Source organism: Glycine soja, chromosome 2 (genome assembly GCF_004193775.1).
Source record: "Glycine soja cultivar W05 chromosome 2, ASM419377v2, whole genome shotgun sequence".
NCBI classification, from domain to species: Eukaryota; Viridiplantae; Streptophyta; class Magnoliopsida; order Fabales; family Fabaceae; genus Glycine; species Glycine soja.
Window position 1 is genome coordinate 33,538,644 of NC_041003.1, and position 27,059 is coordinate 33,565,702.

Genomic DNA, 27,059 nt, shown 5'->3' on the forward strand with positions numbered 1-27,059 from the left:
ACTAATAATACACTAACACACATACTGCCCACCTCCATTATCCTCTTGGAAAGCATCCCACTACCCATATTAACACTAATCACACAACAAACACTTCACTATAATATCAACAACACTATTAAAATAACATTCCTATACTTAAAATTAAAATAATCTAAATTCCACAAAAACAACCGTTGGAGCAACAATTTAGCCAAAAAATTAATTAAACACCCACAAAATTAAAAACAAATGAATATTCAATTCCCCTAATGAACACAATGACATGCCAGAAAGGCAAGAGCAAATTAGACATAGTATTCCTAAACTAGAACAATTAAATTGCATGAATTCAATAATTAATTAACTACACACACACAATTAGGCAGCAAGAAAAATTCATCAAATAGATAAACGAATTATGGATTTCAACAACAATGTATCATGTAGCAATTTCTCGTCCTTGGAGAAGTAAAAGGCTCTGAGAGGAGGCAAGTTTATGGATGCAAAGCTACGCTTCTGGTGAAGGCAATGACATCCTTGGTAACTCTGAGGACACCTTTGAGATCATATTCCTCTTCGAATCCAAGCTTAAGGAAACTCAAAGCTATCTTAGTGAATTTGGATATCGTCTTATTATCAGAAATTTCAGAGATCCCGCTTTTGAACATTCCTCTAATCTCCGCAAAATCATTTTGAATTCCTGTGATAACGTCTTGTTCTTTGTCATCAATGGGATTGGGATTGGGATTAGAATCAGCAATAGCGACAGTGACAATGACAATGACAACAGTGACGAGAGGCTAGGGCCACAAAAGTTTGGGCTTGTGAGAGGTTTTGGCACAAGAGGAATGGCACAACAATGAAAATTGATATTATTTAAAAACACACATTGACAACATCGATATTAAATAAAACCAATGTTAAGTGAAAAATAACAACATCAATTTTATTAAAAACCGATATTAACTTAGAACTCACAACAACAGTTTTAAAATAGTCGATGTTAAAGAAAACTCACAACCTTGGTTAAAAAAGACACTTTATTTACAAAAATATCGTGTTTTGTTACATCGGTTTTCATTAGAACTTGAATTTTGTTAGATATGTAATGAAGGCAACATTAGAAACACTTAATTTGTGGTTTAATAATTTATGACAGAAAAAGTACATATACTTGGAACAAAAATAGAAGGCAAAATAACAACAATTTTAATCAAGGAAGAATAATATGTTAAAGAATATCAGGGAAGCCACATTTCTTCACCATAGGATAGAGTTAAAAAAAAATACCAATAAGTAACTAACATGTAATCTAACTACTGCAATTTCAAACCCTTTCAACATTAACAAGTATTAATACACCATGTAAATAATTTGGCACTAATCTAATAGTTCTGCCGCAAGTATATATGCATATTACGAGTCTAACTAGGGTATATAATTTGTTGATCACCACTAAACTTAAAATAAGATACGTAGATTAGGCACATCCAATATTTATAGGTTCACCGTGGTAGGTATCCATGCTACTGGAATCACTCCATGTTGTTTGGTCAGAGCTGATTATGGCATTAGGTTCTGACATTTCATGTGGGTAAAAAGAGGGTCTTGGAGGCATTTCAAGACTTTCAATTTTCCCTTCAAGCATCTCCACTACTTCATTCATTGAAGGTCGATCTCCCGGTTTCAACTGAATACACCAAAGTGCAACTATAAACATCCTTTTTGTTAAAATTTTATCCTCTTCCGAAACATCTTCCATATCAACATCTTTCTCTTCTTTAAATTGATCGTAGATCCATAATGGGAAGTAATGTTGGCTTGAATGCTCTGCACAAGGATTCGAGTTCCTTCTTCTACTTGTCATTTCCATCAAAAGCATACCAAAACTATAAACATCAGCCTTATAAGATACTCCTCCAATATTTTTGTAGAACAATTCAGGAGCCATGTAACCCAAAGTTCCTCTTGCAGCAGTCAAAGTGACAATGCTATCATTTACGGGATATAACTTTGCAAGTCCAAAATCTGAAACCTTTGGGACGAAGTTCTGATCCAGAAGAATATTATGAGGCTAAATATCAAAATGTAGAATTTGCACATCACAGCCTTGATGCAGGTATGCAATTGCATGAGCTACTCCAAGAGATATTTCATATGTTTTCGCATAACTTAAAGGAACACTTCCTTCTTTAGAGAAAATGTATTTATCCAATGACCCATTAGGCATGTATTCATAAACTAGAGCACGTTTTTGTTTTCCTTCAACACAATATCCAATAAAACGTACCACATTCACATGATGAATTCTTCCAATGGTAGCCACTTCACTAATAAAATCTTGTCCATTAGATTTGGAATTGCTCAGCATCTTTATTGCAACATCTGGCCCACTTCGAAGCTTTCCTTTGTATACAGAGCCAAAACCTCCTTGACCCAATTTAACTTTGAAACCTCCAGTCATTTTTTTTATTTCTCTGTATTCGTACCTAATGGGATTTATATTGTGATCTAGCAGAAAGTTTTCGATGTTTTCATACAATGATAAATGTCTTCGTCGCCACTTATAAATTAATAGACCAAGCAAAAGTGTAACTCCAAATAGGTATCTGGCTAGCATGAATATTGGTAAAACATTTCTTCCTATATATATTGATATAAAGCCATCCATGTCCATCGAACGAAATGTTATTCTACTCAATAATCCTGTGTGAGAAATTTTGTTAAAAGAAATTAAAAAAAACGTAAGTTTTTGTCTAATCAATAATTTTGTTCAAAATATGAAATAAGCTATCAATTACTATGACGTAAATTTTTTTGAAAGGCATTATTATGACGTTAATAATGGGATAATAGATAAAATGTATTACCAGTTATAATGCCGTGAAAATATGCTGCAAAAGACAAAGACTACGTTATGAAAACATTATAGACAAAACAATCAAAGCAAAGAAAACTTAAACATGCTTTGGATAATCACTTTTTACAAAATTGAAGTATTATTCAATTATTTAATATTTATAATGTTGTCAAGTATTTATTAATTATTAAGTAAATAATTACACTATCTTTTCTGATAGATGCGAGTATTATATTGCCATCCCATCTTGTATTAAAATTTACATTTCTCTCTCTTAACAGATTAAACTGTATGATACTTTAATGCATTTTAAATTTGTTAAATATAATTTAATTATTAAAAAGTTAGTACATACTTTAATTAAAAATATATCCTAGAATCTTTTATATAAATATTTTAATGGTATTAAACTAAATGGAGTAAACTATATAATGTAATGCTTCCATTTCTTAGAGAGAGAAAAATGTGTAATTTTATATTTAAACGTGGGAGAGGGTACTATGATACACACATTTCTCAGGGTATGGATGAGTGATTTATTTCAACAGCATTAAGTTAAATGAACACAGCTTAATTTATATTTGAACATAAAAAGGAATGTTAGTGAATCTCTTGGGACCACGGAGTAAAATTTACTATTTATTGTGTCTAGCAACAGGGCAGCCGGAATTTGATGATGGGAGGATTCTTGGCAATTATAAATACTAGAGTTCATCCAATAATTGTGAGTATCAAGACTATACAAATTTTTCAAAATTGTGACTTCAAAAATGACCCAAAAATAAATCTTTACTTTGTGTTTGGATTAAGAATTTCAAAATTCCAGGGAATTTGAAATGTCTAAAATTAAAATTGCTTTGATTTTAATTTTTTATTTTTCAAATGTTTTGTTTGGATAAATCAATTCAAATTTTTTCAATTTTAAATTCTTTGTTTGGATAGGGCAATTCAATTTCCTCCGTATACAAAATTTCAATTTTATATTTTCAATAGATGAAATTTTAATACTAAACTTTATGTAAAACAAACACAATCTAATTTTGAAATATGAATTAAAAAATATTTTTTAATTTTTAATAATTTAAAAATACAAAATATTGATAATTTTAACTAGGGTTGTTTTGTCTGACCAGTACAAGTGATGTTTTTAAACCGACATCAACCAAGACTATTTTGCGGTCGACATCAAATAAGCTTTTTTTTTGACAAAGTATGTCGGGAATATTTGTCAGTTGACGTCAGCTGGGGCTATTTTTCGGCTAACGTTGGTTGAGTTTATTTTTCAGCCAATTTTAGCTAGGTTTTTTTACCAGCGTCGGCTAGGGTTAGTTTGGATGACACTAGCTAGGGTCTTTTCGAATGACATTGACCAAGGCTATTTTTAGCCAACGTCAGCCTAAAAAATCCTAGTAGGCGTTGACAAAAAGATCTACCCAATATCGGCTAAAAAATAACTTGGTCGATGCCGACCAATAGAACCTACTCGATGTCGGCCGAAAAACATCATTGGTCAATGTTGACCAAAAAATCCTTAGTTGAAGTTGACTAAAAAATAGCCCTGACCAATGTCGGACAAAAGACCCTACCCAACATCGGCTATCAAATAGCCTTGGTTGATGTTAGCTAAAAAATAGCTCTGATGACGACTAAAAAATAGTCTTACCTGATGACGGTCAAAAATACCTAGTTGGTGTTAACAGAAAAAACCCTAGTCAACATCAACCAAAAAACCTAGCTAATATGGTTAAGAAATAGCTCTGGCTGATGTCAGCCAGAAAACCCTAGTCAATGTCAGCAAAAAAATCCTAATCGATATCGACTAAGAAAATCTAGTTGACATCAGCCAAAACACCCTAGCTAACATCAGCTGAAAAATAACCCTAGCCGATATTGGCTAAAAAAAAGCTTTGGCTGATGTTGGCTGGAAAAACCTAATTGACGTCAACTGAAAAACCCTAGCAGGTGTCTACTCAAAAATTAGCCACGACAGATGTCAGTAGAAAAATCTAGCTAACGTCGGCCAAAAAAATCATTGGTCAACATCAACTGAAAAAACCTGGATGACAACGACAAAAAAAATCCTTGGCCAACGTCAGCAAAAAATTCCCATGACTGACGTCAGTGAGAAAATAACCCTAACCAACATCATCTAAAAAATTCTTAGACGATATCGACAAAAAATAACTTTGGTTGACATCATACAAAAAAATCTAACCGAAAAAACCTAGACCAATGTCAGTGAGAAACAATTTATGTCGATGTCGGCCGTAAAAACTTTAGTCACCCGTAGTTGCAATTGTTGAGCAAGAAAGAGTCACGAGCAAGAATGTGAGTTAGAGTGAGCATCTCTGTAAAAAGAATTTCAAATTCTATATTTTTTGAGAGAATTTGAAATCCCATTGTTTTAGTCAATCAAAATGATTCATAAAAATACCAAAAATTAAATCTCCTTTCAAATATTCTATCCTTACAAGTTATTTTATCATGAATCATTTTAAATTCCTTGAAAAAATGAATTTCCTTTGCCGAATTTCTCCATCCAAACACATTGTTAGCCTTCTTGCCAATATCCTGATTGCTAGTACCTTTTCGCTCGGCTAAGGGTTTTCTCCGAGGCTTGTGCTCTGGGTTTGTGAGGCTTGTGCTTGATTTGGTTCGAACTATAGAACGGTGGTGGAAAATAGAATTCCTGAAAGAGAAGGAATCGAAGATTCAAATTCTGATTCCAAGGGAGGTGAAGGAAAATGATAATGCAAGTGAGGCATGGTTGGTTGGAAAGGTTTTTTTTTTTTTTGCAAGGATCTCACAACAATAGAGCCTTCATGTCTACGATGGATCAGAAAAGCCATATCAGTTTTGAAGTGTAAGTTTGGAACTATGGATGAAAGTTTTAAAGCTACATTTGTATATGGACACCCTGAAAGTCAAAATAAATATAAAAATTGGGATTTGTTAAAAGGACAGAAACCGAGGGATGATGTTGCCTAGTTATGTATGGGTGGTTTTAATGAAGTATTGGGGTCGGATGAGAAGTAGGGGGTGGACATATGAACTTTCAGAATGTTGATTTGTTTAACCAAATTATTGTGGATTGTTGTTTGAGGAATTTGGGTTATGAAGGGTATAAATATACTTGGTCTAATAAAAGTAAATATCCTGAGACAGTGGAACAAAGATTAGATAGATATATGGCAACTGATGTATGGATGAATTGCTGGAAGGAAGTAAGGGTATTTCCTTTAGCAAGATATACATACATCTGACTATAATTCAATGGTATTGGATTTTCAAAATCAGATTCTGAAAAGGAAGAAAACAAAGAGGTACAAGTTTGAGAAGGTATGGCTAAATGATGTGGAAGCGTGTCAAGCAGACACTAAAGGATCTTGGTGCAAAGGTGACTTAGTGACAAGAAATTTAAAAAGAGTCAGTACTAATTTTTGGAGGAATGGAGGTTTGCCCGTTTTGGAAAAATTCCAAAAAGAGTAAAAGATCTGAAAAAGAAATTGCAATAATTACAAAAAAAGAAGCAAATAGAGGATATTATTTTGCTGACAACTTAGAAAGACGAGGAGCTGGATAAGTTGCTTAAATTGGAAGAGGAAGTGTGGCTGCAAAGATCAAGAGACATTTGGTTAGAAGGGGAGATAGAAACACAAATTCTTCCATAGAATGGCTTCTCAAAGGAATCAAACAAATAAGATCAGCAAACTAAGGAATGATGGAGGGATGGTTTTTTATGATGAAGAGAACATTGAAAAGGGTTTCACCTTTCACTTTAAAGAAACCTCTAAATCTTCTGATCCAAAAAAAATAAATGAGCTGGCTGAACTAGTAAAGGGAAGTCTGGATGATGAGATGAGGGAGATCATGAACAAAGATTTAACTAAGGAAGAAGTAAAAGAGGCATTATTTCAAATGCATCCTCTTAAAGCTCTCCGACCAGATAGTACTCCAGGGCCTTTTTACCAAAAGTTTTGGCGCATTGTGGGAGATGACGTAAAAAAATGGCACTAAAGTATTGAATGAGAATGCAAACCCAACTAAAATAAATAAAACACTTATTGTTCTAATCCCTAAAGTAAAGAAGCCTGAGTTTAGGCCATAAGCCTTTGTAATGTAATTTTCAAGGTCATTACAGAGGCTTTTGCAAATAGGATGAAAACTGTTTTGCCCTCTTTGATTGGTGAATCTCAAAGTACTTCAGTGTCGGATAAGTTAATAATAGATAATACTATCATAGCTTTTGAATGTTTTCATCATATGAAACAAAAGAAGAAAGGGAGGAAAGGGATTGTGGCTCTAAAGTTTGACATTTTAAAATACTATGATAGGGTGGAGTGGGATTTTATCAAGATGGTGATTCAAAACCTCAGAATTTGAAGGATTATGTCTAAGGGAGTTTTGGCACCAATTATGTTATTTCGTAGTACTCAACTATGCTATAATCAGTAGTGATCAATTTTGTTAGAAATGTTTTGTGCTTTTGATAATTTTGTTATTTCCTATAGTGCTCTATTAGTGCATAGGTGATTCTGTTATTTGCTTTTGTCTGCTAACAGGCACTAATAGTTATAAATATATGAGATGTATTAACAGAAAAATAAGAATAATATAAGCAATTTCCCTTTCCTTCCATGTCTTAAGTTTCCTAACCCGTTCTCTGCATTTTGCATTTCTGCTTCTATCCTTGCTCATAACAGTTTTCCCCAAAATTTTGTGGTGTTAATAATGAAATTTATTACTTTTGTGACTTTCTCTATGTTGGTTAATGGGAAACTGGGTAGGGAATTTATACCTTCGAGAGAAATAAGACAGAGGGATCCATTATCCCACTACCTTTTTATTCTTTGTGCTGAAACTCTGTGAGTTCTAATTAAAGTTGGATGGGAATCTTCATGGGATAAAGATTTGTCCTAGGGCACCCACTATATCACGCTTATTTTTAACATATAATAATGTGATATTTGGGAGGGCAACAATGGAGGAAGCAAGATTTGTAGTTTCTCTCCATCGCAAATATGAAGAAGCTTCAGGTCATAAGATTAATTTTCATAAATCTGAACTCTCATGTAGCAAAAATGTGTATAGTACCATAATAGATGAGCTAAAAGAACTTTTGCGAGTAACAAAATTTGAGAGTCATGTTAGGAATTTTATAATTCCTAATTAATTAATATGGGCTACATATTATATTAGTTATTTACATTTAGATGAGTTCAATATAAAGTGATCTAATTCAATAAGCCCATTAGACTGCAAACAGAAAATTGATATGGACTTAATGAATGGAAACCAGTTTGGCCCATTAGGGGATAATGGGAACCCTAATAGGTTTAAAACCTAAGGCATGGTTATGGTCCCCAATACACCAAATCAAGAAATAGTTTCTCCTCTCCCCATCTGAAGAGAAAACGAAGGTCCCAAAAGGAAGAATGTGATTTGGTTGAGGAATGTCATTAAACCAAGTGTTTGTGACCACTGTAAGATTCCGCTGCGTGTTGATCAAGCTCTTTGGATCCAAGTATTCCTTAAAACCTCTTGATAATCTGATGTAATGTGTTTTGGTGCTCATTTGGTATTTTATTAGGTTTATTGAAAATTCCCAACAAGTGGTATCTGAGCCACCATTACTGTTAGATTATTGGGATTTAAAGTTGTTTGATATGTATTATATCTGGATCGTTTAGTTGTATGAACTCTAATTTTATTTTGGGGAGAAACTATTTCAATCAATAAGATTGTAAAACCCGTAAATTCTTGTGTTATGGTCGTAAAGTTTTTTTTTTAAAATGAATAAAAGGCCTCTACATTTGATTTACGGGTTTGTACACAGATTTTGTTTGTGTCGCCTACGCTTGCATATTATTCTATTTGGAATAAAGGTTCTACGTATCCGGCGTTGGCATTTTGTACATGGCACAATTTCATATGTGTGTGTGTGTGTGTGTGTGTGTGTGTGTGTGTGTGTGTGTGTGTGTGTGTGTGTGTGTGTGTGTGTGTGTGTGTGTTTGTGTGTGTGTATTTTGTTTATATGCATCACTAATAAGGCAATGGTCTTTTGTCTTATATGAATAATTTTTTTTTGCCAACTGGTTTTCCTTCATGAATCGGTGATAGGCTGATAGTTTATGATATTCATGTGGTTAGTATAAATTTTTTATAGTACTGTGGTATGTTCGTTTCGGATGCTTAATTCGTTTACCATGATGTTGTTTTCAAACATTTACTGTTATTGTAATTGGGTGCAAATTTAACCATTACGGATCCTTTCCATTTATTTGCGTGTCTGATAATTTTAATTAAATTGATTGAACCATTATGTTGCCAAAGTGATCTCTATTGTGTAAATTGATTTAATTAAATTGCATGGATATTAGTATGGAATTATTTATGCGAATTGTGTTTGGCCCAAAGGAAGACATAATTTGGCCAAATAATAACATACCTGCAATGATAAATATGTGACAATTATAAAGCTTTTTTTCATGTGAATAATAGTCGGTCCAAAGAAAGGCTATTATTTGACAGAACTAATTGTCAATATTTGATCATTGCATTGAGAGTACCAATTACAAATTAATTCTCTGTCCAAAGATTGGAATTAATGTTGTGTTGGGTATCTTGTGATGGATCTATTATGGGAAATATTTGCATGCCTTGTTATATATACACTTTATACGACTTGCTTGATTATTTGTGAACATGCTATTAGTTTTTGTTCTCTTTTTAGTTAATATTGTCAGTGATGCAAATGTTACTGCCCAAGTGAATTCTATCCCAATGCTGAATGAGATAAATTTTAAGGTCTTGAAGGAAGCCGTAGAAATTGTTCTTGGCTGTATGGATTTGGACTTGGCACTGAGGACGCAACGACCCATTTCCACTCCGGAAACCTCTAATGAGGTAAAAATTGAGAAGTGGGATTGGTCCAACCGAATGTGCCTTATGATCATGAAACGCTTTATTCCAAAGGCATTTCAGGGCTTTATTTCTGAGGGTCAAAGTGCAAAGAAATTCCTTGAGGAAATTGAGCAATATTTTGCCAAAAATGAAAAAGCGGAGACGAGTAACCTTTTGGCTAAACTCATCTCCGTGAAGTATAAAGGCAAAGGGAACATAAGGGAGTACATTACGGAGATGTCCAGTCTTGCATCAAAACTCAAGTCACTTAAGTTAGAGCTTGGTGAAGACCTGCTCGTACACTTGGTTTTGATCTTGCTTCCAGCATATTTTTGGCAATTCAAAGTGAGCTATAACACTCAGAAGGACAAATGGTCCCTCAATGAGGGTCAAAGTGCAAAGAAATTCCTTGAGGAAATTGAGCAATATTTTGCCAAAAATGAAAAAGCGGAGACGAGTAACCTTTTGGCTAAACTCATCTCCGTGAAGTATAAAGGCAAAGGGAACATAAGGGAGTACATTACGGAGATGTCCAGTCTTGCATCAAAACTCAAGTCACTTAAGTTAGAGCTTGGTGAAGACCTGCTCGTACACTTGGTTTTGATCTTGCTTCCTGCATATTTTTGGCAATTCAAAGTGAGCTATAACACTCAGAAGGACAAATGGTCCCTCAATGAGCTTATATCTCACTGTGTGCAAGAGGAGGAGAGGCTGTAGAGAGATAAAACTGAAAGTGCTCACTTGACTTCGACCTCTCAGAATAAGAAAAGGAAGAAGACTAAGGGTGCTACAAAAGGGACTTCTCAGCAAAAGAAACAAAAGAAGGATGAGAAATTTACCTGTTACTTCTGCAAGAAGTCGGGACACATGAAGAAAGAGTGTCCCAAGTATGTCGCATGGCATGTGAAGAAAGGTAAATTTCTTACTCTAGTTTGTTCAGAAGTTAATTTGGCTTTTGTACCTAAAGATACTTAGTGGGTAGATTCTAGTACTACTACTCACATAAGTATGACTATGCAGGGTTGCCTGTAGAGCCAACTGCTAAGTGATGATGAAAGATTCATCTTTGTGGGTGATGGTAAGAAGGTTGCAGTGGAAGCTATTGGAACTTTTAGATTATAGTTAAAAACTGGATTTAATTTGGATTTATTTGAGACTTTTGTTGTACCGTCTTTTAGACGGAATTTGATTTCTATTTCTAGTTTGGACAAACTAGGATTTTCTTGTTCATTTGGAAATAATAAAGTTAGTCTCTACCAAAATTCAAATATGGTTGGTTCTGGTTCTTTAATTGATAATCTTTACATGCTTGATGTTGTTAGTTCCTATAATGAAATACTGCAAACAAGTTCACATGGTACAAAACGAAAGTTGAATAAGAATTCAGCCACCTTATGGCATAAGTGTTTAGGCCATATCTCTAAACAGAGAATTCGGAGACTTGTGTCGGATAAAATTCTTGACCCTTTGGATTTATCGAACTTTGAGGTCTGTGTTGAATGCATAAAGGGAAAACAAACAAACATAAGGAAATTAGGTGCCGAAAGAGCTGAAGACATCTTAGAACCAGTGCATACATACATTTGTGGTCCTTTTCCTGCAACTTCTTGGAATGGACAACAATATTTCATTACGTTCATAGATGACTACTCTAGATACGGTTACCTATATTTGATACATAAGAAGTCCCAATCCCTAGACATTTTTAAGACTTTCAAGGCTGAGGTTGAACTTCAACTTGGAAAGAAAATTAAGGCTGTCAAATCTGACCGTAGTGGTGAGTACTATGGCAGATATGATGGATCAGGAGAACAACATTAGGACATTTTGCACTTTTCCTCAAAGAGTGTGGAATTGTTCCGCAATACACTATGTTGGGAAAACCTAGCATGAATGGTGTAGCAGAATGAAGAAACTGAACTCTTAAGGATATGGTGAGAAATATGATTAGTCATTCCTCTTTGCCAAAGTCACTTTGGGGAGAATCCTTAAAGACTGCAATTTACATCCTTAATAGGGTGCTAGGTAAAGAAGTTAACAAAACCCCTTATGAACCTTGGACTAGTAAAAGGTCAAGCATTAAACATTTGTACATTTGGGGTTGTTTGGCTGAGGCACAACCTTAGAGGCCACATGAAAGAAAGCTGGACTCAAGAATAATTAGTTGCTATTTTGTTGGCTATGTTGAACGCTCTCAGGGCTATAAATTTTACAATCCCACCTTAAGATTCGTTTTTGAGACGGGAAATGCGTGATTTCTTGAGAAAGTTGAGTTTGGGAAGAAAGAGAAAATAAGGAATGTTGTCTTTGAGGAAGAACCTGTTATTTATAGTGATCAAGTCCCCATACCTATTATTGTTCAAGACACAACTCTAGTAATAGAAGACAATGTTCAAACTATTGACATTGTTTCAAAACAAGACAATAATGAGGTTCTCCCTCAAATACCTTTAGAGCAACCTCAACAACCTCAAGAAGTGCCTTTAAGGAGATCCATTAGAGAGAAGAGAAGTGCAATCTCAAATGATTATGTTAAATTTTTTCAAGAACATGAGGATGGTGTTGGTTTAACAGAGGATGATCCAATCAACTTCTGTCAAGCTATGTGCAGTTTTAACTCTCAAAAATGGATTGACGCCAGGAAGGATGAGATGAAGTCTATGAATGACAATGAAGTTTGGGATCTAGTCGAATTGTCTAAAGGTGTGAAACCTATTGGTTGTAAATGGATATTTAAAATCAAGAAGAATTCAAAGGGTAATATCGAGAGATATAAGGCTCGTCTAATTGCTAAAGGCTTTACTCAGAAGGAAGGCATTGACTATAAAGAAACCTTTTCTCCAGTATCTTCAAAGGATTCTTTTGGTTAAATTGTGTAATTTTAAGAAAATTTGTGTAATTTTATGACCTCTCATTTATTATATTAAATTGTCTTGTATTTTTTTGGTTAAATTGATCGAAACAACATGTTGCCAAAGTAACCTCTGTTGCGTAAGTTAATTTGATTGAATTTACATGGATGTTGCATGGAATTATTCATGTGAAGTGTGCTCAGCCCAAAGGAAGACACAATTTGACAGAATAATTACATGCTTGCAATGGTAAACATGTGGTGATTATAAATAGTGTGATTTTCCATGTGAATAATGAAATGTTCAAAGATAATCATTATTTGACCGAAATAATCATCATATAAGTTTTCCATGTGAGCAATGAAGTGTACAAAGACAACCTTGTTTGACAGGACTTATCACCAATGTTTGATCAATGCGTTGAGAGTACCAGTTGCAGTTAATCTTTTTCAATCCAAAGATTGAGGATTAATGGTGCACTAGGTATCTTGTTTGGGTCTTGAAATTTACAATAAAGATTATTTGTGCGTTGCATGTTTGTTGTTCTCTCCTTTAATTGTTGTTGTTGTTGTTACTACTATGGTTTAAATTACTCATATTATGTGAATCCCAAATCTGCATGTTTAAAATTTAGAGTTTGAAAAGGGAGTCCTAAGGTGATATATGAGTTATCTTGGTATGCAACACTAGAAGTAGTAAAGCACATTATGCGTTAATTGAAGAGAACAAGAAACTATGTGTTTTCATATTGAAAGTCTAGAAGTTTAGAGATCATTGGGTATTGTGACTTCAATTTTTTCATAATGTCTTAATAGAAATCACTCCACATAAGGATCCACCTTTAACCATGTTGGTGGAGTTAATATTTTGCTCTGAGACATCATACTAGAATTTATGATTGCTAAATTATTGTAACCGGCTTGCTTGTTGTCGCCAACATTAAGTAGCCATTAGGCGTTTATTGGGACAATATCTTAACGGTATTATTAAGGATTCAACCAAGTAAAAGTTTGTTGACATAAAGTATTTGGTTATTAAATAAAGAATTCAGAAAATACAGAATTGTATAGAACATATAGGAACTCATTCCATGCTAGCTGATCTACTTACTAAAGGTATGACACTAAAGTTTTTCACGAGCACACTGCTCATATGGGTGTAATTCCTGATAGTATCTTAGTTTAGTGGGAGTCTTACTCATGTTCTATATCTTACGGTTTACAAACATTTTGTTATTTGGATTTTCTGCAGAAATAAAGTTGATGTTTATCATTCTATTCTGAGTTTGTTTTGTGTGCAATATTTGTATTGCATTTTGGATTGATCTCTATAAAGAATAAAGTTTGGACTAGTTGAAAATAAACATGATTAAGATCAAATTGTATGTAATTTCCATGTCGCTTATCCATATTTGATCTATGTCATCGAGTATGAGTAACAGTGGTGATCATTGTGGCTTAGTCATGCTAAATTGTGATGAAAACTGCAGTGGTTTCCTGTTGCTATATAAGCTGGACTAGATTGTATAAAAGGAGTCTAATAGTAAATAACATACGGTTGCGCGCCTAAAGAATTTTGTGATATAAATTTCTAAGGTTAATATGAAGCCCAAGTGGGAGATTGTTAGGAATTTTATAATTCCTAATTAATTAATATGGGCTACATATTATATTATAACATTTATATTCGTTATTTACATTTAGATGGGTTCAAAATAAAGTGATCTAATTCAATGAGCCCATTAGACTGCCATCAGAAAATTGATATGGGCTTAATGAGTGAAAACCAGTTTGGCCCATTAGGGGATAATGGGAACCCTAATAGGTTTAAAACCTAAGACATGATTATGGTTCCCAATACACCAAATCAAGAAACAGTTTCTCCTCTCCCCATCTGAAGAGAAAACTAAGGTCCCAAAAGGAAGAAGGTGATTTGGTTGAGGAAGGTCATTAAACCAATTGTTCGTGACCGCTGTAAGATTCTGCTGCGTGTTGATCAAGCTCTATGGATCCAGGTATTCCTTAAAACCTCTTGATAATCTGACGTAATGTGTTTTGGTTCTCATTTGGTATTTTATAAGGTTTATTGAAAATTCCCAACAAGTCATGCTAGGTATCTTCGACTTCCTACTACTATTGGGAGATCTAAGAACCAAGTGTTTCAGTTTGTGAAGGAGAGGGTTTGGAAAAGGTTGAAGGGTACGGTAGAAAGAGAAAAGCTTGTCTAGAGCTAGAAGGAAGGTTTTAATTAAAGTTATAGTGCTAGCTATCCCGACTTATGTAATCGAATGCTTCTTGCTTCTAGTGGCTATTTGCAACTACATTGAGAGTGTTGGTTCTTCGTATAAATTCTGCCGCTCTTAAACCTGCACAAGATCAAAAAAACAAGAAAAACACAGCAAGCAAACACAACAAAGCAAGAACCCAAAGATTTACGTGGTTCAGCAATATGCCTACATCCATGGGAAAGTGCAACTCATCATCATCACATTGATCATGAAATTACAAGTTTGATACAAGCAGCAGCTAGCTTTGATCTCTCTTGGTTTCTTATTTCAAAACCTCTCTCAATCACCTAGCGCTTTCTCTCTATTGAACTCTTTGTTTTCTGCAGCAACTTTGATTTTTGCCTCTCTGTTTTCAGCCACTCTCAAAACCACCACACACTGCATTACATGATCAAGAATATATATATATATATATATATATATATATATATATATATATATATATATATATATATATACACACACACACACTCTAGCTATGCTTTGGTGCCAAAACCAATTCAGTTATCATAACTGAATTTAGTTATGACAGCACCTCTTAAAGTCTTCCCACTTGTGCCATTTGTGATTTTTGAGTCACACACCACAAATCTCCACCTTGACTCCAAATCAGCGAGTGTTTATCTTGCGATTCAGGGCTGCACTTCTACCAATCTGCTTTAGGCATCTTCAAAATTTATCAAGTCCAAGCAGTGCTTGAACTTGACACTAGAGAGGGACTTTGTGAACATATCAACAGGGTTTTCTTCTGTTGAAACCTTCTCCACCTTCACCTTCTCAGATTCAATCACATCTCTAATGAAGTGTAGTTTCACATCTATGTGTTTTGTCCTCTCATGGTACATTTGGTGATTTGCTAAGTGAATGGCACTTTGACTGTCACAATGAATTGTGACACAAGCTTGTGCTATTCCAAGTTCATTAATCATACCTTTAAGCCAGATTGCTTCCTTCACTCCTTCAGCTAGGGCCATGTACTCTACTTCAGTTGTTGAAAGAGCAACAACTGATTGTTTATTTGCTTTCCAACTGATTGTTGTACCAAACAAACTAAACACTGTAGAAGCAAGCTTCATGATGTTGAATCAAGTTTGATTCAAGTTGTTTTGATGATAACAAAGATGATGACAAAAAAGCCCAAGAGAATGATTTCAAGATTGAGTCAAGAACAATTCAAGAATCAAGAGAAAGATTCATCAAGAAGATTCAAGATTCAAGATTCAAGAATAATCAAGATCAAGATTCAAGACTCAAAGATTCAAGAATCAAGAGAAGACTCAATCAAGATAAGTATTAAAAAGTTTTTCAAAACATTGAGTAGCACAAGAAGTTTTTTGCAAAATCATTACCAAAGAGTTTTACTCTCTGGTAATCGATTATCAGATTGTAGTAATCGATTACCAGTGTTTTAAAACATTAAGATTTTCAAAATTCAAAATGAAGAGTCACATCTGTTGATGTGTAATCGATTACACCTTTATGGTAATCGATTACCAGTGACTATTTTCGAAAAATTCATTTCCAAAAGTCACATTTCTTCAAGTGACTTGTTTCTGAAGATTCTTTCAAAAGTCATAACTTTTTAAGTGATTAGTTTTAAAGGAATTGCCAAGAGTTACAAGTTTTGACTTGAGTCATCAAGAAACTATAAATATGTGACCTTGGCATGAAACATTGAATTAATATCCATAATCTCTTTCAATCATTCTATCTTTCAATCTATCTTTCAACATCTTCTTTCATTTCTTTCAGAACTTTCTGGTTTCATCTTGTCTTCATCTTTCTAAAAGTTTTTGTTCAAAACTTTCTCTTCCAAGAAAAGTTTTTTGTTCAAAAACTTGTGTTATTCATCTTTTTTCATTCCCTTCTCCCTTTGCCAAAAAGAATTCGCCAAGGACTAACCGCCTGAATTCTTTTTGTGTATCTCTTCTCCCTTTTTCAAAAGAACAAAGGACTAACCGCCTGAATTCTTTTGTGTCTCCCTTCTCCCTTGTCAAAGAATTCAAAACAACACAGTCTGAGAATTCTTTTGATTCTTCCCTTTCCCATATACAAAAGATTTCAAGGGACTAACCGCCTGAGAATTCTTTTGTATCCCCATTCACAAAGTTTCAAAGGTTTAACCGCCTAAGAACTTTATCTTAACACATTGGAGGGTACATCCTTTGTGGTACAAGTAGAGGGTACATCTACTTGGGTTGTTGACTGAGAACAAGAGAGGGTACATCTCTTGTGGATTAGTTCTAGTGGAGGGTACATCCACTAGGTTGTTCAAAGAGAACAAGGGAGGGTACATCCCTTGTGGATCTTTGCTTGTAAAAGGATTTTTACAAGGTTGAAAAGAAATCTCAAGGACCGTAGGTCGCTTAGGGACTAGATGTAGGCACGGGTTGTTGCCGAACCAGTATAAATCTCTTGTGTTTGTCTTCTTCTTCCCTACTCTTTTAATTTCCGCTGGCACTTTAATTACCGCTTTTACTTTTGGTTAAGTTTATATTTTTGTTCTTTACTTTCTTAACAACATAGTAAAAGCCTAAGAAGGATTAGATTTTTAATTAGTAAAGGTTCATTAATAATTAATTCAACCCCCCCTTCTTAATTATTTCGAGGCCACTTGATTCAACAAACACATATCTTGTTAAAGATTTCCTTGTGTCTACATTTCCTGCAAAATCTGCATCTACATAGCCTGTGATTGCTGCCTCATGTGCTGTCTTCTTGTACCTTAATCCAACTTTCAAATATCCATTTAGATACCTTAGTGTCCACTTCACAACTTCCCAATGTGCACTGCCAGGATCTCCCATGAATTTGCTTATAATACTTACAACATGAGCTAAGTCAGGTCTGCTACAAACCATTCCATACATTATGCTTCCAACACCACTGGCATAGGGTGTTCGATCCATTTTAGACCTTTCTTCAGCTATTTCCGGTGCTTGAATAACAGATAGCTTTGTATGATGGCCAAGTGGTGTGTTAACAGGTTTGCTTAGATGCATCCTAAACCTTTCAACCACTTTCTTGAGGTAATTGCTTTGGGATAGGAATAATTCACCCTTTGCTCTATCCCTATGAATATCAATCCCGAGTATTCTTCTAGCTGATCCTAGATCTTTCATCTCAAATTCTGTGTTCAAGCTTTCTTTGAGTTTCCTAATCTCTTCCTTATTAGCACTTGCTATGAGGATGTCATCCACATACAAGAGAAGGTAAAGAACATGTACTTTCCCATTTTTTAGGATATATACATACCTGTCATATTTGTTTCAAATGAAGCCATATCTGATTAAGAACTCATCAAATTTTAGGTACCACATTCGAGGACTTTGCTTTAGTCCATACAAAGATTTTTTCAACAAGCACACCTTGTTTTTCCCTTCTTCAAAACCTTCAGGCTGGTTCATGTAAATGGTTTCCTTCAGATTTTCATGGAGAAAAGTTGTTTTAACATCCAGCTGTTCAAGTTCCAAATCATACTGATTTACCAGACTAAGTATGATTCTAATTGAGCAATGCTTCACAACTGGTGAAAAAATATCATTATAATCAATTCCTTCAACCTGTGTAAAGCCTTTTGCTACCAATCTTGCCTTGAATCTAGGCCTTTCTACTCCTGGAATGCCTTCTTTCTTCTTGAAAATCCACTTACATCCAACAACCTTCTGCTTCTTGGGTTGATCCACAAGTATCCAGGTCTTGTTCTTTCTCAAAGATTCCATTTCTTCACTCATTGCCTGAAGCCACAACTGGCTGTCTTCACTTTCAATTGCTTCCCTCCAGGTCTTAGGTTCTGAATTTTGAATCTCCTCAGCAACACTCAAGGCATAGCAAATAATATCAGCATGACCATACCTCCTTGGAGGCTTTATCACCCTTTTTTCTCTATCTCTAGTCAATTGATAATTGGACAAGTCATGTTGAATAGCTAGCTCTTCATTATCTCCAGCTTCTCCTTGATCAGTGTGATCAATAGTATCTACGCTGCCATGATCTAAAATTTCAGAATGCTCCACCTCAAAATTGGTATTCTCACTACTTGTGTTGTTATCCTTCTGCTCCTTACTTAGCATTGCCATTCTTGTCTCATCAAAGGTTACATCCCTGCTGATGATGCATCTTGTCTCACCCGGTTCCAATTTCCACAGCTTGTACCCTTTAACTCCTTCAGGATAGCCAATGAACACACACTTTACAGCCCTTGCATCCATCTTTCCTTGTTTAACATGAGCAAAGGCCAGCGATCCAAACACCTTTAATTCTGAATAATCTGGTGGTTCACCACTCCAAGCTCCCATTGGTGTCTTGAAATCTAAGGCTGATGAAGGACATCTATTAATCAAATATGTTGTTGTGTTTGCAGCTTCTCCCTAAAAGGTCTTTGGCAGTCCGACACTTAGAAGCATGCACCTCACTCTTTCCAAAATGGTCCTATTCATTCTTTTTGCCAAACCATTCTGCTGTGGAGTGTGAGGGATTGTTTTATGCCTTTTGATGCCTATTTTCCTGCAAAACTCATTGAACTGCTCTGAAACAAACTCCAGGCCATTGTCAGTTCTTAAAACTTTTAATTTTGTACCAATTTCATTTCCAACAAGAGTATGCCATTCTCTGAATTTTTGAAAAGCTTCTGACTTATTTTTCAAAACATACAGCCATACTCTTCTTGAGAAATCATCTATGATGGTGAGAAAGTATGAGCTTCCACCATGAGTTTTCACTCTAGATGGTCCCCATAAATCTGGATGCACATACTCAAAAGGCCTTGATTAAACATGAATACCCGTGCAAAAGCTTATTCTATGGGATTTACCAAGCACGCAATGATCACAAAATTCAAGTTTATATAGTTTATCACCACCTAACAGATTTTGTTTCTCAAGTTCATGCAATCCTTTTTCACTAACATGACCTAATCTCAAATGCCAAAGTTTTGTTTTATCAATCAATGTATTACTAGCTACCGATGCATGTCCAACAATAGTGGAACCTTCAAGAATAAACAAGCCATTAGTTTTATTCTTGTTACCCTTAGCTATGATTAAAGATCCATTTGAAATCTTAAGAACACCATTTAAAATTCTAGTTGAATATCCTAGATCATCAAACATGTTTATGGAAATAAGATTTCTTTTGCATTTTGGAATGTACCTTACATTTTTTAGTAGATACTCTATATTATCAAACATCTTCAATCTCACAGTTCCAATGCCTTGTACCTTGCAGGGGTAGTTATCTCCTAGCAGTACAGCTCCTGCTGGTTTCAGTTCCAAGGTTTCAAAATAGTCCTTTCTCGGGCTGTTGTGATATGAGCATCCAGAATCCATAATCCATTCTGTTTGTGTTTTGGTATTAAAAGCTACTAAAACACCTGCACTCTCATAACCTTCAGAGGCTTCAACTATGTCAGCAGAGTCCAAAGATCCTTTCTTGATCTTGTCTAGGCAGTCTTTCTTGAAATGACCAGTTTTGTGACAATTAAAGCATTTGAACTTTGTTTTCTGGCCATTCTTTGAATCCCTTGACCTTGATCTGGACTTCTTTCCTCTTGTTTTCTGGCCATTCAGACTTTCACCATTATCCTCAGATTTGGAGTCTTGCTGTTTTTGCATCTCCTTAGTCCTTATTGAGGTCTGGACTTCTTCTAGGGTAATGTCTTGATCTTTGCCATAAAGAATTGCATCCTTGAAATGTTCAAAGGATTTTGGTAAGGAATTCAGAAGCAAGAGAGCTTTATCCTCCTCTTCAAGCTTTACTTCAATATTTTCCAAATCATCAAGAATCTTGTTGAAATCAGCCAATTGTTCAGTGGCAGTTTTTGACTTTGTCATCTTGAAGATGTACAGTTGTTGCTTCAAGCATATCCGATTTGCAAGGAACTTTGTCATATACAATGACTCCAGTTTCAACCACATTGAGGTTGTTGTCCTTTCTCTTGCAACTTCTCTTAAAGCTTTATCTCCAAGGCATAGAATGATTGCACTTCTGGCTTTAGCAATCATCTCTAATTTCTCCTTTGAGCTTAGAGATTCTGACATCCTTTCTTCCCCTTCAAGAGCTTCTACACAGCCATGTTGAATCAAGATTGCTCCCATCTTGATTCTCCATAACCCGAAGTCATTTTCCCCTGAAAACTTCTCAATGTCGTACTTTGTTGTTCCCATCTTTCTTGATCTTGATCTTGTCCCCACAGACAGCGCCACTAGTTGGTTCTTCATATAAATTCTGCTGCTCTTAAACTTGCACAAGATAAAAAAAAACAAGAAAAACACAGCAAGCAAACACAGCAGAGCAAGAACCCAAAGATTTACGTGGTTCGGTAATGTGCCTACATCCACGGGAAAGTGCAGCTCATCATCATCACATTGATCATGAAATTACAAGTTCAATACAAGCAGCAGCTAGCTTTGATCTCTCTTGGTTTCTTATTTCAAAACCAGTCTCAATCACCTAGTGCTCTCTCTCTATTGAACTTTCTGTTTTCTGCAGCAACTTTGATTTTTGCCTCTTTGTTTTGAGCCACTCTCAAAACCACCATACACTGCATTACATGATCAAGAATATATATATATACACTCTAGCTATGCTTTGGTGCCAAAACCAATTCAGTTATCATAACTGAATTTAGTTATGATAGGACCTCTTAAAGTCTTCCCACTTGTGCCATTTGTGATTTTTGAGTCACACACCACAGAGAGTCTAACAGCAAGATTTTTCTAGGGAGGAATATTGAAGGAAGGAAAATTCATTGGCTGAGAGTCTAATGCGGGTCTAGGTTTTAGAATGACATCTTAGCAAAACAAATATGGAGAATGATTCATTTTGAGAATTGTTTGATGGCTGGGTTATGAGGCAAAATGTTTCCTTAGGGTGTATCCTCTTGAAGAAAAAAAGGGGCATAATCCGAGCTTCATTTGGTCGAGCATAATAGTAGCATGGCATATTTTAAAATAGGGTATGGTTTAGCAAGTTGGGGATGGGAAGAAGGTGAAAGATTGGAGCGATAAATGGATTAGGGGGTGTGAAGATAATATGTTGAGATCAATTCCTAGTGAGGGTTTGGAAGACTTGATGGTAGCAGATCTTATAGAAAATGACTCTAGAAAATGACTCTAGAAAATGAAATAGGTCCCTTATATTATATATATATTTGAAGAAGGAGAAAGTGACCAAATCCTTGCTATTCCGTTGGGATATAGCCAAAGAGATAATAAGTTGGCTTGGGGGCTAAGTTCAGATGAAAATTGCTCTGTAAAAAATGGGTATAGAGTAGCACAGAGGAACAACGGAAAGGAAATTGGGAGTTCTAGTAGCTACAATGTTTTGTTTGGGGACCATTGAGTTGTAAGTCAATAATAATGCTAGAGTTGAGAAATTGACAATAAAATACTAATGCTAGAGTTATCTCCAATTTAACTAGTATTGCAGTTAGCTCTATAAGTGCATTGTCAATATTAAAGGGAAAAATAATCGTAGGAGAGAAACAACAAGATGGGTAAGCGCAAACTTACATAGTATATATTCATGAATCCGTGGTAGAATTCCTAGAACACAAAAAAGAAAACATTAGCATATTTTTAATTGTCAACAAGAATAAGTATTTTTTTTATCATGTTATTCGTACTTTGTTAGTAAATTAATATTTATTAAAAAAACGTGGCTTATCACTTTCAATTAAATTTTTTTCTTCCAATAATTTTTTTTTCATTCACATAACTAAAATTTTAAAAACATACTTAAAAGGATAAATTTCAAACTACTAGGACCAACGATTTACGGATAGGAAGCCATTTTTTTACTATTTAATTAAGTGTAAATTGTAATAATAGAAATTTAAAATCTTATGATGATTTGAAAATTTTCTAAATTTGAGAAATAAATGTTCTTTATCTTCTTTAAAAAAAAGTAAATAACTCTAATTCTCCTTGAAATTTCTTGAAATTACATATAAACTTTATGCTTTTTTAACTTTTACAACTAAAAAGGTTAGTTTAGGTGTAAGAAAGGAGTTGGAATTACATGTAACTTCGAAAAACATTGGGAGATGTTATATTTTACTCTTAAAAATTGTGATTTTTGATGTTGGAGGAATGAAATCAAATAATATTTTATAGAGATCAAAATTAACTTATTCTATGCAGCTAAAAATAATGATTTCAAATTTTACAGAGATAAAAAAAAAGTTTGATAAATGTGTTCTCGATCACTCTAAAACATTTCAAATTTGATTTTGGTTTCACTAAAAAAAATTGTTTGATCTTGGTCCTCTAGATTTGAAATGCTTTAGTTTAGCTTCCGTAATGGCTATCCATTTAAATTTCTTTATATAGCATGTTATCTAAACTATTTAGAGCACTAAAAAATAATGAATTTAAAAATTAGAGAAATAAAAAATAATAAAAATAAATAAAATTAGAGAGATTAAAATTAAACTTTAAAAATTTTAGATGGACAAAAATATATTACCCAATAAAGTTTAACAAAAATCAAAATCAAAACATATTAACTTCATGACAACTCTACCGATTCTGTTAAAAAAAAAACAACTAAAAACATATTTAAATAGAAACATTAAATAAATAAAGTAGTATTGGAAAAAGACTTAGAGAAGAATTCCCACCACAGTTGGTACTGGTAGTTGTGACGTAATGGCAGTAACGATGCCGATCGCATTGAACTTGTGTGGTTTCGTTGAGAAAGCATTTGACGTCCTTTCCACATTGCTTCCTACAAATAACCGGTGCCAACCAAGACAGCCAAAATCCACCGTTCAGCCACTTGCGGATATCAGCAGAGGAAGCGTTTATGTAATCAACATATTCTGCACCATAGTAATCATCATCAATCTTTTTGATTGATTTGAACAAGTTTGCAAAGGTGGCAACCTTAAGATGACACCCAACCTTGATGTCCATCAGATTAAAGCCAATTAAGTCACACATCAGAATGGCATAAATATGCCCTCCGGAATCGCAACGATGGGTATCCATTTCCACATATCGAGGGTCATTAGTCACTGCATTACTACAGTTTAAGAACCCTATGCTTGGATACCCAAACTCTGCTATCTCCATATCACGAAAAGTTAGCGCATCTGGTGTACTATAGTAAGGAATTTCGAAAGAACTAAAATTTTGTTCGTATAAGAAATAGCGAGGAACGGAGCAAGCGTCCTCCACAATACCAACATCAGTGAGTCGGATCTGATATTTCTTGTAATTGATTTCCTGCACGTGGTATTTCCCTGAAAACAGAGTTAACACTGTTACGTTATTCACGCAATCTAACTCATACCCTGAGAGGCCGCAACCGCGTGGATCGCCTTTCAGTCGAAAAGGATTAGTTATGTTGCGAATTTTGCCGCATGAGGAAGGAGGACAGGACGGGTGATGCTTAGCAGAGGAAGGCTGTTGGAATAGCAAAAAATTGATAACCACAATGGCAACCATTGATTGCGCATAGCAGGAGGAAGAAGGTAAGATAATCATTGTGTACTCTCTGCTAGTCTATGTGAAAAAAATATGCTAGTTAAATAATTCTTCAACAAGAGCTGAAGGCTGGACTCCGGACCACTATTTAAATTTTAGAATTAACGAATGAATGTTGTGTACAATAATAGAAGGTTAAATTATTTTTCTTATCTCTTAATTTAGGTTTAATTTGGTTTTTATTTTTTATTTTTTAAAAGTTAAATTAAGTCTCTTATTTTTTAAAATGAATTTAATTTTATTCCATTTTCCTTTTGGCACATCTGAGTAGGGGTGAAAATGAGCCAAGTCAAGCCAAGCTTTACTAGACTTGAGCTCGGCTTGAGTTGAATACGCAAGGCTTGAGCTTGGCTCATTACCCGTCATAGACTTTTTTTAAGGCTCGGCTCTCGACTTGCATAAAAGTCTGGCTTGACCCACAAGCTTATTTAAAAGCTTGCTTAAAAACGTCTTTGATTAATTAATTATTTTAAAACCTAGTAAAATACTAACTAAAAAAAAGAAACTTATAAAATTTCGTATAAGTAATGTACAAATCCAAAGAGCATAATATTAAAAAATGTATGGATCAGAGATGATTTACACTAATATAGCCAAACAAAAATATTTAAATTGTGTAAAAATGTCTTTACAAAACATTCTTTTCCTTGGAAATATTAATCTGGTTGCAATATCCTTTTACCTCGAGTCTCTTTCTTTTTGAAAATTTTCCACGTGAACTCTCTAAGTACTTTATATGCCACTTCATCCTGTCATTCATAATGTCATAAAAATGGAATAGATAATCATCATTAATGTGTCAGTTGCTATAAAGATAGCACACAAAATATAATTCAATATATACACCCTAATCCAATAAATTAAAGTGCAGACTTCTACCACAAACATGATATATTGATGTTTAACATTTTGACAGCACTAGAATTATAATAATAATTGAATTTGACAGAGTTAAGTATCTGTTAAAAATGTTTAAATTATTAAGCGAAAATTAACATAAGGCTGTCATTATGTGATTAAACAACACATACACCAATTAATTATGAACGAAACTGATCATTAAGCATGAACGTAAGCGCAGAGACAATTAATCAAGCACTAAGCATGCATGGATTAATAGCAACAAATACAAAGTAATTTGTGAAGAGGAAAAACTGATCAGTATTCAATAGTAATAACAAAACCTCAAAGAGAGTTGTGCTTGATCCTCAAGAGAAAACAATGTTGGAGACTTAGCCTTCCATTAATCAGTAGAAACGAAACTGTAGATTAAAGTCGAAACGAAATTACAGAAAACAAATTTTATTTTACGTGAACAGTGTGCATGAACAGTTATAGAAACTGAAATTCTAAAATACTAGAATTATTCTCCTCTCCAAAAAAAAAAAACTCCCTAAACTAAAACCTTGGTGCTGTTATATAGGTCCTCAGCCCCAAAGCATACAAATTTATTTTAAGTCCAAGCCCATAAACGAAATAAAATAAAATCTGGACAAGATAAGATAAAATTGGATGAAATAAAATCTGGACAAAATAAAATCTAGATGGAATAAAGTCTGGATAAAATAAAATCTAGATAAAATAAAATCTGGATAAGATAAGATTTGATAAAATAAAGTTATTATTATTATTATTATTATTATTGTTAGTTAAACAGGCCAGCTTGCCAAGCTTAACAAGCTTTTTTTATAGTTTGGACTTGGCCTTTTTATCTAAAAAGACTTTTTAAAAAGCTTGAGCTTGACCTTTATAATAAACAAGTCGAGTCGAGCCGAGCCTTACATAGGTCGAGCCAAAAGCCCTCGACAAGCTGCTCGGCTCATTTCCACCCCTACATCTGAGGTTTTAAAAATTATGATTACATTTGGTTTAAAATTACATCAAATTGAATTCATTATAAGAAAATATATAAATTAATTAAAACCTATCAAATTAATAAAGAGATTAAATTTAACCTATTAAATAAATTGAGAAAAAATAATTTAACTAAAAAAACAAGACATGACTTTCCTTTAGTGTGTTTTTTTTTTTTGTGAATTTTCCTTTAGTGTTTATCTGTGTAAGAAACTACACTAAGGATCTTGCATATTACAATTTTCACTGTTTCAATTATGAGGGATTAAAGACCTTTACTTAAATCCATGTATTTCTAATAAATGATTTCTATATGTTTCATCTCAAGCCTCAATCATTTATAAATTAATGTGAGGGTTTTATATGAAATCTAATCATTTAATATCACTAGTCTCAAATCTTTTAATTTGGCTTGATTTTTGTGTAGAGTTTCTTAAAAAACGATAGTAGCACTACTAAAAAAAAAGCTTTCTACATCGCCCAATTAACATTGGTTATAGCTAAAACCGATGTTAACGAAAGCGCGGTGACATTTTTGTAATTAAATGGAGTTACTTAACATCGGTTTTAGCAAAATCGATGTTAACTACTTCATGTTAACATCGGTTATTTAAAAAACCGATGTGAACATGATGTTAAGATGAATATGGTAACATCGGTTTGGGCAAAACCGATGTTAACTTCATAGAGTTAACATCGGTTTTGAGGGAGCCGATGTTAAGGAGTTGATTTTAACATCGGTTTGTTAAAAAACCGATGTAATGTATTTGATGTTAACATCGGTTTTTACAAAACCGATGTTAAGTACATTTAGTTAACATCGGTTATCCATA

The 27,059-nt window shown here is 34.2% G+C and overlaps 1 pseudogene; it reads right to left on the reverse strand.

Moving 5' to 3' along the window:
* Window positions 1–1,168: 1,168 nt before the first annotated feature.
* On the reverse strand, window positions 1,169–24,411 carry LOC114392799 (annotated as a pseudogene).
* Between the last annotated feature and the right edge of the window lie 2,648 nt (window positions 24,412–27,059).